Genomic DNA, 18,751 nt, shown 5'->3' with positions numbered 1-18,751 from the left:
AAAAGTAACTCCTGACTTATTGGAAGAGGCAATGAATATTGAAGCTGACTCACAAAAATTAATATCATATTTATATAATAGTATTCTAAATATAGACCTACCATCGACAGAGGTACTTAGAGAAGAGTGGGAACGGGAACTAATGATAAAAATTACGAAGGTTAAATGGGAAAAATACCTGATATATATTCACAAATGTTCAATTAATGTAAGACATAATTTAATTCAATTTAAAATTGTACATAGATTATATTACTCAAAAACAAGATTGAACAAATTTTATCCAAATATATCCGCCACTTGTGATAAATGTCTAGCCCAAAAGGCAACTATAACACACTCCTTAGTCTCCTGCATAAAACTTTATAGATTTTGGAATGATATTTTTGAAATCTTTTCAAAATTATTCAAGACAAGAATGGAACCTAATACTGAAATGATTATATTTGGCGTAATGGAAGATGGGAATAAATTGAACACATCTCAAAATCTATTCCTTAACTATGGTTTAATAATAGCAAAAAAATTAATTCTTAAATTTTGGAAGGGTACATCAATACCAACGCTTAAAATGTGGATTGCAAGTATGTTGGACACCGCTCATCTTGAGGAAATGCGATTCCTCCTAATGGATAAATCAGACCAATTCATAACGAGTTGGTCTCCATTCGTCGTTTTTTTGGAATCATATGGTGCAACACAATTGTAAAAAATAACTGTTTCAGGACTGGACGAGGGTTGGTCAAGACTATAAATAATGATCTCCTCTTTTTTTTTTTTTTTTTTTTTTTTTTTTTTTTTTTTTTCTTTTCTTCTCTCTATTCTCTCTCTCAACTTTTTTCATTTACTCGTTTTCTTTTTTCACACACTATATATTTCACATCTTTCTATCCTTTACTATCTAACTTCTTTTTCTTATTCTAATCTTTTTTCAGTGTAACAAAAAAAAAAAAGAAGTTGTACATAAAATGTATTATGAAAATATATATTAGGCACTTTGGTGCCATATGACTGTACTTACTTCTAATAAAATAAAATATTTAAAAAAAAAAAAAGAGTTTCATTATATCTAATACGTAAGTCTGGGTTGTTTGGTTGACGGTGATTTTGGTTCGATATTTTCCTCAGGTCTTTTCTGATACTTTTTTCATGGTTGTGTTTTTTGATAATTTTTCTCTTCTGTTTCACAAGGTCAGCTTTGATGGCTGCCTTGTGAAAGATCATATTAATGTCATTTATAGCCATGTTTACACCATCTCTAGTAATCTCATATGGGCTTGTCTTGTAATTCAGTATTTTATTTGTGAGATCGGGTGAGTTCAGGGCCATGATGAATGTATCTCCACTATCTGAAGCCCATTCCTAGTAGTGCAATCCCTTTGAAAAATCCCACTGAAAGCATAATTGCAATAGTCCATTAGAGGCACCTGCTGTACTAAAGAGTTGGCTGCATGTCTAATAGGGGAGGTGAAGATCTAAATCAGATCAAAGAGGAAGCTAGAAAATAAATCTTTTGGACATTTATAAGATTATTTATCAGAAGCTACGTGAATGACTACGTGAAGAGCCCGCCAGCCCGTATGCACGTCAATACGTCAACACATGGTGCGGCCTTACCGAGTCGCCGTGCAGTAAGCTCCGGAGCGCTGTGGCCGCCGACTCACAACATCGCGGAGCTGGGAGCTGCGGGCGTCCGGCCGCGAGCGGCGCCGGTTGGAGCTCCGACCCCGGCAACTCTACCCCTGGCTGCGCGGCGCTCCAAATCCTGCGCCGCCCGCGGCCGGACGCCCGCAGCCCCAACTCCGCGATGTTGGGAGTCGGCGGCGTCGCAGCGCTGGGATACCAGCGGGGAGCGGGCAATGCCTTACCGGGTCGCCGTGCGGTAAGCTCCGGAGCGCTGTGGCCGCCGACACACAACATCGCGGAGCTGGGACTGTGGGCGTCCGGCCGCGGGCCGCGCTGGATTTGGAGCGCCGCGCAGCCAGGGGTAGAGTTGCCGGGGTCGGAGCTCCAACCGGCGCCGCCCGCAGCCCCAGCTCCGCGATGTTGGGAGTCGGCGGCCACAGCGCTCCGGAGCTTACTGCACGGCGACCCGGTAAGGCATTGCCCGCTCCCCGCCTCTCCGACCAGGTAGGGGACTAAGAATGAAAGTTTCCGTCTTCACCCCCCTCCTTCACATAAAAGCCCTCCAAACTAACTGACTAACATTTAAGCAATGATTTACAGATGTTTAAGTGTCTCCCCGGTCTCCGGGGAGGAGGCAGCCGCTACAGTAGTACAGACCTGGGTTGACCGTGGGTCGTTTCGGGTCAAGTTTGGCGCCAAACGCGAGTTTTGGTGTGCAGACGACATCCTGGAAAAAATGTCCGGTTTTCGGAGCTTTTCGGTTTCCGGAACTCCGGATAAAAGGTTGTGCACCTGTAGTATATATCGTATTGATTGGTGAATATGTTTAGTTTGTGACTTTATTTGAAGCAGAAATAATATGTGAATGCTTCATTGAGCATAATTCCGACTGGTAACCACACACTTCGTCCGAGCACATTATCACACACGTCATGCAAGCCTTCTTAAATGACCACTTAAACTGTAATTTGGCAACCTAAAAAACTGCCTAGGATGCCCGGAAGGCAACAGGAAAAAAAGTTAAGTGAGTGCCCTGATATACATTGCACACTACGATGACTGTAGGCTTTTAGAGCAGTCATATAAAAAACACCTTGCATAATGTTAGTGAACAGCGGGTGAATAGCCAATCATTTATTGTCCCACTTATGGAATTATAAAGAATGACAAAACAGCACAAGCAGTGTCAATTGTGCTATCACATAATCGCTTCTCTAAGCCCAAACTGAAAGCAACACAACCCTCTGTTACTTCCGTTTAAAATTAACTCACATATCTTGTTCACAAACTTCCCATACAATTGTGGAGAGCTAGCTGCCTGAGAAAAAGGCTGCACCAGCCAACACTCGTGACTTCGAGTAAATAGGAGCTTCTTCAGCCGCCTTACCATGGCCTGAATGAATAGGCAAAGTTGGCACAATTAAGTTTATTGTTGCCTCATCCTTAATATCATAAGAGGCATTTACTGATAAACCCCTAAGTCTTATCAGCTGCAAATTTTGCATGTCATCTAAACCTTGATGACACAATGCCCTTTGATCTGAGTAGGGCAGCATTAGCTTCCACTACTGGCTTTGTTATCAAACACCAAATATATCTGTGCCTCTTGTGAATAGATATGACAAAATATGCATCTTCAAGATCGATTCTCTGAATCAGCTAAATTGCTGAAAGCCAATCATCCAGCTCAAACTGGGTAACCAAACACATGATCAGATTAGCCAAATCCTAACCTGATTTGGCATGCTCCATGTTCGTACAATCTTGAGAAATATCAGAAATATACCCCTTTTGGTCTTGGGCAGACTCTCATCCTCTGTGAGATGTCACTGACTCCACTTGGAACCACCGTTCCTCTATTGACCATACGTACGGAAATTTTTTGCCTTCTATTGCCGCGGAGGATGCATTATCTAGTTATTCATTCAATTTGCTGATAACATATAATCGGAACCTTATGACTAGAGCTGAAACATCGTATCCACTTGATGGGGCAATACGAGTTCCCTGTCAACTCTTGACTATTAGAGTCACCACAAATCCTCAGCGTTCTTCCTCAGAGTGGAAATTAGCATAATGCAAGCCTGAACCAGGAATTGCTTCGCAGTCCTCTGACTGAAACCACCTGTCTGAGTCGCCAGTGTGCGCAACACAATTTCTTCGACCAGCCACTCAATCAGGAATACTGGTATTGAGAGCCTACAGATTATTATATATACATTTTTGATTCACAACATGAACCTGCAGGTCAGATAAAATACTATATGCCAGACTGGCTTCCTGCTAGTAGCTACCTATCCCAGAGAGGATGACAATGATGTTTTCAATGAACTGGCAACTCCACTAACTGTGCAGAAATGTAATCATGTGTTGAGGGAGACTTCAATTACTTCACTCTACTGAGCAGCCTGATAATCTCAATCACAGATGTTGAGGCAGTGCTTCCCTGGTCAATATGACCCATATGGCCAGCCAGTTCCAGGATGGTCTACCCTGAACTAGGGTAACCAAGCTGTTCCTACTTGGAACTTACATAGGTTAGTATGCAAGACACCCTGCCAATGTCTCTGCATCAATCTGTCTACTCCAGAAACAGTGAAAAGATACTAGACAGCCCATGCTGCCAGTAAATCCAAACCTGGGTCGACAGACTGCTCCATTTTGGAGTTTTACGGAGGTTAATAAAGAGACCTTACATGCCAGCATCTCTGAACCCGGGTCAACCTGCTTGTTGGAGCTTCAGCGAAGTTCCATTTGCAGGCCCTGTCTGACCACATCTTCAGCCCCATGCTTGCAAACAGCTCGTTTCCTGAGCTCAAAAGTGATATTGCTGTGCAAGGCACGCCTGCCAGCATTCCTGAGCTGAATGGGACAGACTACTTCTTCGACCTACAGGCCTTGCCACGCTACCAGTTTATTCCCAGCCTGGTTGGACAGGCTGCTTCTTTGGCCAGGTGTTCCAATGGAGCCCCAGCAGGACTCACTGGACAGGTCACGTCTGCCATTACTGCAAAAATGTGCAAATTTGGGGTTTAATTCGGGCTTAATGCCATCTTTACGGAAGCAGTTAATCTCGAAATGAGTATTGCACAACAGTGCCATCGCATCCTGCTGTGCTTCCGACAGCTGAACTCCATCCACTGACCTAGTAAAGGCCGTAATACCTGCTGACAACAATCTCCGGATCCGCTGTAATTTCATCTCTCTGGACCTTGTTCTGCTCCCAATTTTTCCCAAATGGTAGCATTAACTTTGGAAACATCCAAGGGTTTGCAATTTCCTGGGCTGGGATATCTCCCAGCCATTTCCAGCATAACCTCTTCCTTCAGCTGGTGTGATGTTAGTTAGATAGCTGATGCGGCTGGCCAACTCCTCTTGTAGTGGCTTGCCCATCCCCGAGGGAACAGCAAATTTAGGGGCAAGAGCAGGTAGCTCTATTTACGCGACTCCCACATATCATGCATTAAAACATGGGATTCAGGCACATCCTCATAATCGGAGTCAGCTCTATACAAATCTCCGACACTCCCCTCATCCGAGTGGGAGGAATATTGCAACCCTGAACCAGGTGTTGCCACAGGCATAAGGCTCGACCTGCCTGTGAATGCCTCCGTAATACGGAGCATATTTGGTGCCACCATTTGTTCCGCAAGATGTTCCAATTTAGACAAACGGCCAATCACATCTGCCATAGATGTTGGGACAGAATCCTCCTGTCCAGAATCGTCCGACAGGACTTGTCTCACAGATTTGGCTTTGGCTTTGCCCCGACTCGGGGCTGCCAAGCTGGTCCCTCCAGGAGCCGAATCGGAACTAGCTGTGCAGATCACAACTGCCAGCGACTCCGAAGTGGAAATGGATGGCCGTCGGCTTTTCGCATTGCCGCGGTCCTCTGCTGCTGTTTTTTTAGCAGCCTCTTTAAATATTTGTTTGTTTGCTTATTCATTTATTTATTGTACTTACCAGACAGGTTGCGCCTGCTAGTGACTCCGAGTCCTTGCTCCCTTCTGGAGCCTCAATGGAGTATTTCAGGGGAGGAAATAAAGCGCAACCCTGAAACTGATGTTGCTTCCTCAGGCCTCTGGCCCCCATATGACCCGGTCAAGCCGGCATCATAATCGGAGTCACCTCTCTCCGATACTCCCCTCGACAGAGTGGGAGAAATACTGCAACCCTGCGCCAGGAGTTGCCACAGGCATTTGGCTGAAGCCGCCCATCAATGCCTCCGGTGCATGGAGCATTTCTCTCTGTACAGCGGTCGCTGTCCGGTCCTTAGCCGATAGCTGCTAGATTTAAACGGCAGCTCCCACGGGAAGTCCACGGTGTTCAGCTACCCCGGCCGCGCAGGGCGCTGCTATATTTAGAACGTGCTCCCACGGAGTCTCCACGGCATTCAGCTACCCCGGCCGCGCCGGCTGTTGTTATTTTTAGAATGGGAGCTCCCGCGGCTCCATAGCGTTGAGCTCTGCCGGCCGCACCATGTGTTGACGTATTGACGCGCATACGGGCTGGCGGGCTCTTCACGTAGTCACTCACGTAACTTCGAAATAAAATATAACAATCTCTCATCTGCCTGCACATATCCCTCCATTCCCTGCAATTCATGTACCTACCTAAAAGCACCTTAAATGCCATTATTGTATCTGCCTCTCCCACCACCCCTGGCGCTCATTCCAGGCACCCAAGGCTCTATGTTTAAAAGAAAACTTACCCTGCACATCTTTAAATTTTGCCCCTCTCACCTTAAAGCTCGACCCTCTAGTCCCTGACATTTCCACCCTGGTAAATCATTCTGACCGTATCGGCGACTGTGGAGGCCTCAATAGGCCCGACCATGGGTGAACTGGGGATAGGACTGGACTTTGCTGCTTTCCCTCACAGTGGGAACTATTGTGGGGGGATGTTTTTATGTTTATTGTTAAATTTATTAATGTTGTGTCTTATTTTTATTGGTGTGCTGCAAATGGAAAGTCAAATTTCACTACAACAATTGGTTTATGTGATAATAAATGTCCTTTGTATCCTTTGTATCTACCAAATCTATGCTCCTTATAATTTCATATACTTCTATCAGGTCTCCCCTGAACCTCCAGTGTTTCACAGAAAATAATCAAGTTTCTCCAACCTCCCCTTGTAACTAATAGCTTCTAATCCATGCAGCTTTCTGGTAAACCTCTGCTGTACCCATTCCAAAGCCTTCACATCCTTCCTGTAATGGGGTGACCAGAACAGCACGCAATTAGAGAAATGGAATGGAAGTAAGTCATCCATGACTTTGAATGTCTCCACAGGTGAAAAAAAAATGTAAGGGTAGGCAAAGTGAAAGCCAAATATTTGTTGCCTCCTGCATTAACTTTCTGTATTCCAGTGGTTTCCAAAATCTTCCAGGTTATTAGTTGATAATTAATCAACTAATAACTATCAACTAATAAATCAAGTCACAGTTTAAGAATAAGGGGTATGCCATTTAGGATGATATAAGGGAAAACATTTTCACCCAAAGAGTTGTGAATCTGTAGTGAATCTGTGTAAGCAGTGGAGGCCAATTCACTGGATGTTTTCAAGAGAGAGTTAGATATAGCTCTTAAGACTAACAGAATCAAGGGATATGGGGAGAAAGCAGGAACGGGGTACTGATTTTGGATGATCAGCCATGATCATATTGAATGGTGGTGCTGGCATGAAGGGCCAAATGGCCTACTCCTGCACCTATTTTCTATGTCTCTATATCTATGTTTCTATGATAATAATTCATTATCATGCAACAAATAATCTGATAAATGTCCAAAAGATTTATTTTCTAGCTTCCTCTTTGATCTGATTTAGATCTTCACCTCCCCTATTAGACATGCAGCCAACTCTTTAGTACAGCAGGTGCCTCTAATGGACTATTGCAATTATGCTTTCAGTGGGATTTTTCAAAGGGATTGCACTACTAGGAGTGATAATCCCTCTTTACCATACTCCCACCATTCAGCAACCTTTAAATATTGCAGCCATGAGGAGGAATCAGCGATACAAATTGGCTCTCAGCTATTAGATTCCACTGTAAGGGGCGCAGGAAGTCCTCAGGTTTTGATAGGTGTAGGAAGGAACTGCAGATGCTGGTTAAACCAAAGATAGCTGGAGTAACTCAGTGAGACAGGCAGCATCTCTGGAGAGAAGGGATAGGTGACGATGAGCTACTCCAGTTTTTTTGTGTTCATGTTTAGGCTATCATAGGGTTCTGGTCTTGAGAACTGTTCATAATTTGATTTGTTCGTAAGTCTGAAATGATTAAAATCTATGTGTGGGAGAGGATGACAGCTACAGTTACAGCTACAGCGATGACGGGAGAGCGAGCGGGTGTGGGAAGATGGCTCCCAGTCAGCTCCTCGCCCCAGCTCTACTCAGCTCACCCCAGCCCAGCCCACTTGTTCTGGCACAGGCACCCTAAGACAGGCATGTGTAACGCAGAGAGGACCTGTGTTTACCTTCCCTCTTATAACTTGGTAGTCACTCTCTTCTCTTCAATGTACCTTTGAACTTTTAATTATATGATAGTTGGTCGTGAGTGCAAGTTGTCATAATTGATCAGGGAAATACCCATAGAACTGCATATTGCAGCCTGACAAGCAAGAATGCCAAATGACAAATGTGATATAATGGCTAATGTTCCTTTCATATCACATCTGCTACTTCTGTGCTGTAAGACCTTCATCTGATGAAGATGGCATTAAGAACACTTGGTTCTGGTTTTGCTCACATCAAGTACATTTACTGAATGTCCCCAGTGAGCTAACAGGACGAGATCAAGATGATTGCAAGTATACAACAGAGTCAAATAGTTTGAAAATTGTTCCAAAGGGAATTTCACCTAAGAGTAACATTTTTTTACAACAGATATACAAATAACTATGTTAGTATTTTAAATACACAATCATTTTACACTGCTGCCAACAAGACAGCTTGGGCTACTTCAATTGTCCTCTGTCTGCTTCTCACTCTGTTGAACAAACAATATCTTGCTCTACTCATTTACTTTGGCACATGCAGTATCATAATTTTAACAAGCATCCTGTGGGCTGTGTATGTTGAAAAATGATGAACACACTTCTCCCAGTGCTCAGTCTGCCTCAGTGATTCTGGATTGTCCTGAAAGCACAATGCAGCAATCTGTCACTCTTTGCTGAGTTAAGGAGATATTATTGTTTCATAAGTTGCCAGGTTTGATGCCTTGTGGCAATACAGCAATTGAAAAGCTCTTCTTCCTGCGTTTAATTGTATATCTGGGTATCTCTCCTTTATGTTTCTGCAAGATATCACGGAGTGCATCCCTATTCACACAAAAGATTATAATTTGCCATCTGTTTGACTGAAGTGAAGCAGGACGTGAAATGGCTTCTGACATCAATAACAATAAAAATAGAATTACATTATTTAGCTATGAAGATTCTTAATTCTTAATATTATTCTTAAAAATATCTACAGCCACATGACATCTTTCTTTGACCACAAGACCTTAAAACCATTCATTATGAAAGATAAAGTGGTGGTGCGGTTGGGGAGAGGTGTGATTATCTCCATAAAAATAAAAAATAGGTTGGTGGTATCTTCGGACTGCCATTTGTTTAAAAATAAGTAACAGGTATGATTGAATGTTTGACTCAGAAAGTTAATGGAATAACCTTTGCTTACATATGTTCTTGATATGGTAAATATTTTCTATAAATAGATCAGGCAATTACTTCTGGATCACCCAGTAGATGTGCCGCTGAGAGCCTTCAAATTCATAGACAACTGAATGGAATAAAAAGCTGAAATTAAATTGATAAAATGCATGGTAATCCACATATTCGAACCTCTGGAATTATTTTTTAATTTTTCAGGTCCTAATTTAAAACAAATGCCACCCAATATAAGAAATGGATTACTCTTTTTCCAATATCATTTTAAATGTTCTTTCAGCACTTTTGGTGGACTCCTGCTTCCAAAAATGTACTCTTTGTACCACTTTGTAATAGAGCATTAGAAATGGAACCTAATGCCCCAGCATTGGTGCGAACATTATCTGGTTTAATCAAGAAAACTGCATGAATAAATACTTTGTGGTTTATTGAATTTCATGGCACAAATGGACACAGATAACCTAAAAATGAACTGCATAATTCAACATTTTGTCCAATTACATGTGACTGGCCTAAGCAGGAACCAACTTGTGAAATTTACCATTGGGAATTTTCATCAGTGGCATTTTCAATTTTCAATTGTTATTGAATTGAATTGAATTGAATTGAATGCCTTTATTGTCATTCAGACCTTATGGTCTGAACGAAATTTTGTGCCTGCAGTCATACATACAATCATACAATAATAAACAACAGTAAACACAAATTAACGTCCACCACAGTGTATCCTCCAAGCACCTCCTCACTGTGGTGGAGGCAAAAAATCTTAGGGTTACTGTCTCTTCCCTCCTCTTCTCCCTCTGCGCTGAGGCGATTCCCCACCGGGCGATGGCTCAACAGTCCCGCGGCTCACCGAACCCCGCGAACGGGCCGGTTCAAACACCGCGGCCCGGGGTGATCGAAGCTGCCGCCCTCCAGTCCAGCGTACGCAGCCGCTGGCCCGCGGCTGAACCCAGGACTCAGGTCACCGCCGCCAGAACGCCGTCCCAGCCACCGGAGCACCGTTCCAGCCCCGAGCCGGATCGCCCTCACGTGAGTGCCGTTCCTCCCTCGGGCTGGGCCACTCCGACGGGAGCGCCGTTCCTCCTCGGGCTGGGCCACTCCGACGGGAGTGCCGTTCCTCCTCGGGCTGGGCCACTCCGACGGGAGCCGTTCCTCCCTCGGGCTGGGCTACTCCGATGGGAGTGCCGTTCCTCCCTCGGGCTGGGCCACTCCGACGGGAGTGCCACAGCCCCTCACGGGAGAGTCTCGGCCCCTCGCCAGGCCGTCCTCACGGGAGCGCAGTTCCAGCCCCGAGCTGGGCCGCCCTCACGGGAGCGAACCCAGGGCAAGTCCTGACAGGCTGCCTCTGGAGTCCCGAGGTCGCCAGCTCCGCCATTAGGCCTCAGCGCAGATGGAGGCAGTCGTATTCCCCCCAAGGGAGAGACAGCAAACCCCGTTTCAACCCCCCCCCCACATAAATACAACCTAAAAACCAAAAACGCAACTAGACAAAACAAAAAAAAACAACACAAAAAAAGTAAAGACAAACGGACTGCAGGCGAGCCGCAGCCGTTCCCAGCGCCGCCACGCCGCAACTCACATTTTCATCCAGTTTAGCATTGCAACTCTTCCTCAGGGCCTCCCACACTCTTCTCCCTATAAATCATTCTCCAAACTTCCATATCAATCACTCGCCCCAATCCCTTTGCGTTCTCCCTCCCCAAAAACCTGTTACAAATTTCCAGTTTATATCCCTCTTCCGATCTCCCAGCCTGATCCTAAAGGACTGAACCACAAATAATTATTGGCTTTACCTCACCCTCATTAATCTGGTCTGAACTATGCTACCACTCTATAACCCAAACTCCTTACAAAATCTCTCCATCTCAAAGTTTCCTCCCCACTTCTCCAGGCTGACCCTCCTACCTCACTTCTCCAACATAACACCCACCTTCTCACTTCTTCTAATCCTCCAATTTCCAGCCCAATCCACCTTACCAATCTCTCTCCGAGACCATTGCCCGTAACCTCTACAGCTCAACCCTCCCTCCTGACTTCTCCAGCCTGACACCCCATCTGAACTCCACCAGTTATCAATCTCTCACCATTTCAAAGATTCTAAAATGTGTGATTGTGTTCACACTTTTCCACACGATGTTTCATCTACCAAACTCTGCTCACTCATTCACTTAGCCCTCCTTGATGCCTTTCTGCATCGTTCTCGCAACTCACATTTTCATCCAGTTTAACATCATTAACAAACCTGGATACATTACACCTAGTCCCAACCACCAAATCATTGATGTTGGTTGTCAAAGCTTGAGACCTCAACCTCCAATCCTCATGGGCTTCCTCCCAATCCAAAATGTATCCATATATTCCTTTTCCCTTACTGCTCTCTGTCTGCTAATTAATCGTTAATTGTTAACATTATCTATCCATGTTCTCCAAAGATGCTGCCCATTTAGTTATCCCAGCAATTTGTGTCTTTCTTTGATAAACCAGCATCTTCAGTTCCTTGCTATTATAATTAAAGAATTGTCTGTCCCTCCCCCCCCCCCCCCCAAATCAGGTCATACCTTCTTCATACCTTCTTCTCCCTGCTCCTGTTCTGCAGAAGATACAGTAGCTTGAAAATGTGTAATACCAGACTTAGGACAGCTTCTTCCCCCCTGTTATCAGGCTGCTGACGATCCTTCTATAAGCCAGGATACAGTCCAATTAACCTCTACCCTATTGTAGATATCGGACTGTCTATGGAACCAATGCATTACAATGCCGTATGAGCAGATCATACAAGTACTGTATGATCTGCTCTGCCTATTGTGTTTGAGTTTGGCTTGATTGTATTTATCTCATGCATCTGATCTCTTTTGATAGAATGCAAAATGCAACTTTTCACTGTACCTCAGTACATGTGACAATAATAGGTCTAACCCAAAACTTAAATCAATATTGCTTAAATTGCCCAGCCAGCTAAGGCATTGGACGGCTAAACTATCTGTCGTTCACAAATATTCAAGTCTGTGTCCCTTCAACATCAGAGTGTTGGGTAATGGGTGGCATGACATTGGAATGACTGATTACCTAGTGGGAGACGAGGATGTCAGTGGCAGAGAGAAGGTGGCGGATGAGCAGGTCAATTGCAGCAGAAATACTGCATGAAAGAAGGATCATATCAGGATTCTGAAAGTGGCCCTTGGCATTGTTGTACTTGAGCCAAGTTTTTGGTTCCCTTTACCAAATTGTTTTGGAAAGTTCCTAGTGAAGTTTAACCAATTAAGGGTGCTACATAATGCATGCTGCAGCTGCCTCTTCAGTGGAATTGTTATCCAGGAATTTAGCCATTCTGAACCATATGAAATATTTTCCAAGCACATTACCATCAACAGGACTGGAAGGAAAGGGTAAAGAAATGCAATTCAGAAGTACAGTTTGTCCCAAGGCTAGTGAAAATGATGTAGCTTACTAATTCAAATAATGTAATATGAAGTAATGAAACAGAACACTGAGGCCACAGCTACATAATATATCTTTCAGATTCATAAATATTTGCAGCATTATAGGAAGTTCATTTAATTCAATGATTACTTGAAATTACCAAATGTATATCTTTTGATGGAATTTTTGTGATTGGTGCCACAGAGATAATGAGAAATATTGCAACCAACGGTGCTGAATTTTAATGCTATGTGAAATGTGGGAAAATTAATTAAAGCATTGAACAAAATGAGGGAAATTTGAATAGTGCTGGAAAATACAGGCTTGAATTTGATGCTCCAATTACATCGGCCTGTTTGACATTACAAGTTGCCATTAAAATCTGAGCATGAAATTCATTATACTGACACATTTTTAGTGTTTCGACTTTAGAGATACAGTGTTGAAACAGGCCCTTCAGCCCACTGAATATGCGCCAATAAGTGATCTCCCGATATCTAGCACTAGCCTATACACTAGGGACTATTTAGCATTTTACAGAAGGCATTTAACCTACAAACCTGCACGTCTTTGGAATGTGGGAGGAAACCGGAGCACCCAGAGAAAATCCAAGTGGTCACAGGGAGAACGTGCAAACTCCGTACAGACAGCGCCCAGGGTCAGGATCGAACCCGGGTCTCTGGTGCTGTAAGGCAGCAAGCAACTCTACCGCTGTGCCACTGTGCCGCCCTGTGCGACACAAGAATTGCAGATGCCAGAATTGTGAGCAAGGCATAGAGTGCTGGAGGAGCTCAACAGGTCAGGTGGCAATCATGGAGGGAATGAACAGGTGATGATTCGGTTTGGGACCCTTCTTCAGACCAATCATTGTGAAGAAGGCTGCAGCAGCATCTATGGAGCGAAGGAAATAGGACATGTTTCGGACCGAAACGTTGCCTATTTCCTTCGCTCCATAGGTGCTGCTGCACCCGCTGAGTTTCTCCAGCACTTTAGTCTACCTTCGATTTTCCAGCATCTGCAGTTCCTTCTTAAACATTCAGAAGAAGGGTCCTGACCTGAAACATCGTCTGTCCAAATTCATTATAGTGACTACAGCTGAAGGTAACTAGTGCTAATTGAAGCACAATTGCATCTCTTAAAATAAGATATTATATTTTCTCCAACCACTGCTGGAGTCACAGATTTGGGAAGGTTGCACCAAGCTATGAGAAAGTCAGGCCAATAATTTCTGATGAAAGAAGTGCTTCACAACTCAGGACTAGGTAGAGGCCTGATTCATTGTGAAACATCAGATGCAGGAGATGGCATTCACTACAGTTGGAAAAGATTCCTTCAGGATCTGGATGCAGTGATGAAAGAAACTAAATATGGAGTCATAGAGTCACGGACCATTCGGCCCAACTTGCCCACACAGGCCAACATGTCCCAGCTACATCAGTCCCACCTGCCTGGGCTTGGTCCATATCCCTCCAAACCTGTCCTATCCATGTACCTGTCTAACTGTTTCTTAAATGTTGGGATAGTTCCAGCCTCAACTACCTCTTCTGGCAGCTTGTTCCATACACGCACCACCCTTTGTGTGAAAAAGTTACCCCTCAGATTCCTATTCAATCTTTTCCTCTTCACCTTGAACCTATGTCCTCTGGTCCTTGATTCCCCTACTCTGAGCAAGAGATTCTGTGCATCTACGCAATCCAGTCCTCTCATGATTTTATACATATGCTCAAAGTCAGTGCCGACATTGACAAATGTTTTCACTCAACAACTGGGCAGCACGGAGGCACAGCGGTAGAGTTGCTGCTGTATAGCGCCAGAGACCCGGGTTTGATCCTGACTAAAGGGCCTGTCCCACTTAGGCTATTTTTTAGATGACTGCCGGCAACTGCCATAGCAGTCGCCGAAAAACCAGCGACTGGATCCCCCTTCGACATGAAATTTGAAATAGAATCATTACTTTAACAACAAAAAAAAATGAGGTCAGCACCGGCGACAACGTACATTAACCTGGCGACAACGTACTTTAACCTGGCGACAACCTACGTTAACCTGGCGACAACTACAACAGCACCTATGTCAGGAGAAGTCAAGCTACGCTCATTGGCATCAAACCCACTGTTGCCGACAGTCTACGAAAAATTTTCAACGTGTTGAAAATCTAGCGGCGACCAAAAAGACGTTACGACTCTTTGGGCGATTGAGGAGACTACTCACGACCACACAGGCGACACCCCGGCGACCATGTGGCGACAGCATAGTCGCCTGCAGTCGCCAAAAATATCGCCTAAGTGGGACAGGCCCTTAAGGGTGCTGTCTGTATGAAGTTTGTATGTTCTTGCCGTGACCATGTGGGGTTTTTTCTGGGTGCTCTGGTATCCTCCCACACTCCAATGACCTACAGGTTTTTAGGTTAATTGGCTTCAGTAAAAATTGTAAATTATCCTTAGTGTGTAGGATAGTGCTAGTGTATGGGGATTGCGACTCGGTGGGCTGAAGGTCCTGTTTCCACAATGCATCTCTAAACTTAACTGCAATGCTAGACTCATGAACTGCTCCATGCTTCTATGATTTATTTAACAACTGATTAATTTCAGTCACCATGGAATTTTTTTCTAGGAAGGTCCTCTTTGATATTGTAACAAGGAAAGTGAATGAGAGGTGTGCATTTGATATAGTCTGCATGGATTTCAATTAGGCTTTTGGTAAGGTCCCATTAGGCAGGCTGTTCAAAAAAGTGGAAATTCATGAGATCCAGTGAGGAGTAGTAGCAGAGTCAAACCATATTTCACCACACAGCATTTTTTTTAAATTGGAAAGCACATTGGTGCAGCTCTAGCAACCTCTGGTCATTTGGACAGAAAAAAGACAAATTTTAAAAGGCACACAGAATTCTGAGATAGCGAGATACAATTTGACCCAAAATGTTACCTATTCCATTTTTCCAGAGATGCTGCCTGATGCTTGGGCTCCTCCTCTTCCTTTCTTCTTCCCGCCCCCCGCCCCCACCCTGCATCAGTCTGAGGAAGGGTTTCGGCCCGAAACGTTGCCTATTTCCTTTGCTCCATAGATGCTGCCGCACCCTCTGAGTTTCTCCAGCATTTTTGTCTGTCTGACCCGCACAGTTACTCCAGTTTTTTGTGCCTATATTTGGTTTAAACCAGCATCTGCAGTTCCTCCCTACACACATAATTATTTATTTGAGTCAAGGCATAGAATGTAAAAGTAAGGATGTTCTGCAGTTCTACTGGGATAGTATACAATGCTAGTTAGATTACTGTTTGACTACTGGGTACTATTCCAATCGCCACTTCACAGAAAATCAGTGATTACACCAAAGGGGGCTCAGAGGACATATGAGAAGATGATGGTAGACCAAAGTGCTGGAGAAACTCAGTGGGTGCAGCAGTATCTATGGAGCGAAGGAAATAGGCAACGTTTCGGGCCGAAAACCTTCTTCAGACTGGATGATGATGCCAAGACTTGAACATTTTTGCTGTAAGTCAATTGTTGGGAGCTGGCATTGACTCAATGGCCAGGTTCTGTGATCTAAATGTCCTATAATGTCTATCACTGGTGATGCAGATATGATTTGGATGCTGCATTACACCTTTAAGAACCCAGCCCTTTTCCAATGCTCATATCCATATCTCAGTTCTGACCCTTGCACCCTATCTATTCAACCATGATAGGACCATCATACCAACACATTGCTCTCACTGATGCACTAGTCCACTAACACTGCCAGTGGCAGCAGAATGACAGCAGTTCCTCCTGTGTTTGTTGGCTCAGCTGCCGGGAGTGAAGGCAGTGAGAGACAGGAGAGAGTCTTAGCTATTACTAAGGCTCACACCGCAGTTCTTCAATCAACATTGGCACACAGATCATTGCAAATAACAGTATACCCATGTTTCGAGCTCCTCATATCACAATTTATCATCAAAGCAATCTGTTCCTGTTTACAAAATGGTTTAGCTGTGTGCCTTTTGCGTCATAATGACCATGTTGTATTCTTTACAGAAAGACAAGTATTCCCTAATGGTTCAAACTCCAGCTTCTGAGCCACAAGACACTGAAGAATATGGCTTGCTGTTCCTCAGTCTGAAAATTCATCAGCTCAGCTATTGACACTCTGATTACTACAGCAGCGCATTTAGATCTGGGATCTATACACAGTGAGTTATTAGGCACGGGGGCGGAGTAGATCTTTTTCCAATGAACTGGTGCCTGATCTTGACTTTTAGAGATATCATTAAAGCCTGTGCCCAGCTCTAGGCAACTTGCATGGAAGCTGGAATCCAATCCTTCCATTGCGATCGAGGTGACCAGTTCCATTTCAACAAACATCTCCCAGTCTCCCATGGCTGAGATCACAGCTTCCCTGCAAATCTGGCAGAAACCACACGATGTCTAAGTATTGCCATGGAACCTCTGACTGCTGCCTTCACTACCTCATGTACATTGTTCAAAGGAGCATCAAGAGTGTTATGGCACTTGTCATGGCACTCCACACTGCAGCCAATATTTAATTAGTGTAAAGAGTCTAGTCACACACCGTATCTTTACTACTTCTTTATTCATACTACACACACAGACTGCTTCTCATAGCTGTTCGTGGTCTGTCACCGAAGCTAGAGAGAGAGAGAGAGGTGGGGAGGTTACAATTATATTAGTGATATGGGGAGTGGTTTAGTAGTGATGAAGTCATTATGTTAAAGGCACATGCACAACCCTCTACATCCTTCCCCTTGGAAATGAAACAACACAGCGATGACAGGGCGACCACGACTCATGCGCTAGTAGCAATTTAACAACAGTGTTTAAGCATAGTCCCCATAACGGTCAGGGGGCCTGACCACGCGCCCGGAGCGGGAACGCAACTCGCCACTTTCCTTCTCCGCAGGAACAACAGGAGACGGGACTGGGGGGAGTACGAACAGGAGATCCGGGGGGGGGGGGGGGGGGGAGGAGGAGACCGAGGGGGCGAAACGGGAGCAGCGGCAGGTGGACGAGGCTGCTGAATAGGAGGCTCATTGACCAGACGAAGGTGCTGATGGGACCGGCGATAGATGGTGCCATCATGGTCAACCAGGTAGGAACGTGGCGAGCTAGCAGACTCGACGACCACGGCCAGATGAGAGTGGCCGGAGGGGGATTGCATACGTACCACCTGGCCAGGGAACAGGCGTGGGAGGGGGCGGCAGGACTTGTCGTGGGAGCGCTTCTGGACCTCGTGCTTGTGGGCAATGCGCTCCTGGACAGCATTAGGCTGCTGGACAGTGGGCACGAGCGACCGCTGGGAGACCGGGATGGGAGGCCGTGTAGTGCGGGACATTAGCCCCTGTGCAGGCGAGCCCAGGGCAGGGTCACGGGAGATATTGCGGAGATTGAGGAGGGCCAGGCAGAAATCGGAGCTGGATAGCCGGCAGTGCTCCAGCAAGTCTTTGGCGCTGCGGACAGCGCGTTCGGCTAGGCCGTTGCTCTGCGGGTATTCGGGGCTGCTCGTGAAATGTCTGAAGTTCCAGGTGGCAGCAAAATCCCGAAACTCAGCGCTGGAGAATTGGCTGCCATTGTCAGATTGCAGACTCGCCGGGGAGCCAAAGGTGGCAAAGTGACGGCGCAGCCTGCTGATGACCGCGGCGGATGTCAGTGAATGCAGCTGGTCCACTTCGAACCAGCTGGAGTATGAGTCCACCAGAACCAGGAAATGTTTGCCACGCCACTCAAATGATGCTGCAGCCAATTGGAGGCGTGGGTTCGTATCCCACTTCTGACACCATGTAAAGATTTCTAGTCACACACCGTATCTTTACTACTTCTTTATTCATACTACACACACAGACTGCTTCTCATAGCTGTTCGTGGTCTGTCACCGAAGCTAGAGAGAGAGAGAGAGGTGGGGAGGTTACAATTATACTAGTGATATGGGGAGTGGTTTAGTAGTGATGAAGTCATTATGTTAAAGGCACATGCACAACCCTCTACAATTAGGAATGGTGAAGTGTTGGCCCAGGGGACTGACAGCTACCCTGGGGCCAATA

This window comes from Amblyraja radiata, chromosome 3 (assembly GCF_010909765.2).
Source record: "Amblyraja radiata isolate CabotCenter1 chromosome 3, sAmbRad1.1.pri, whole genome shotgun sequence".
Taxonomy (NCBI): domain Eukaryota; kingdom Metazoa; phylum Chordata; class Chondrichthyes; order Rajiformes; family Rajidae; genus Amblyraja; species Amblyraja radiata.
This window is presented reverse-complemented; position numbering follows the sequence as displayed.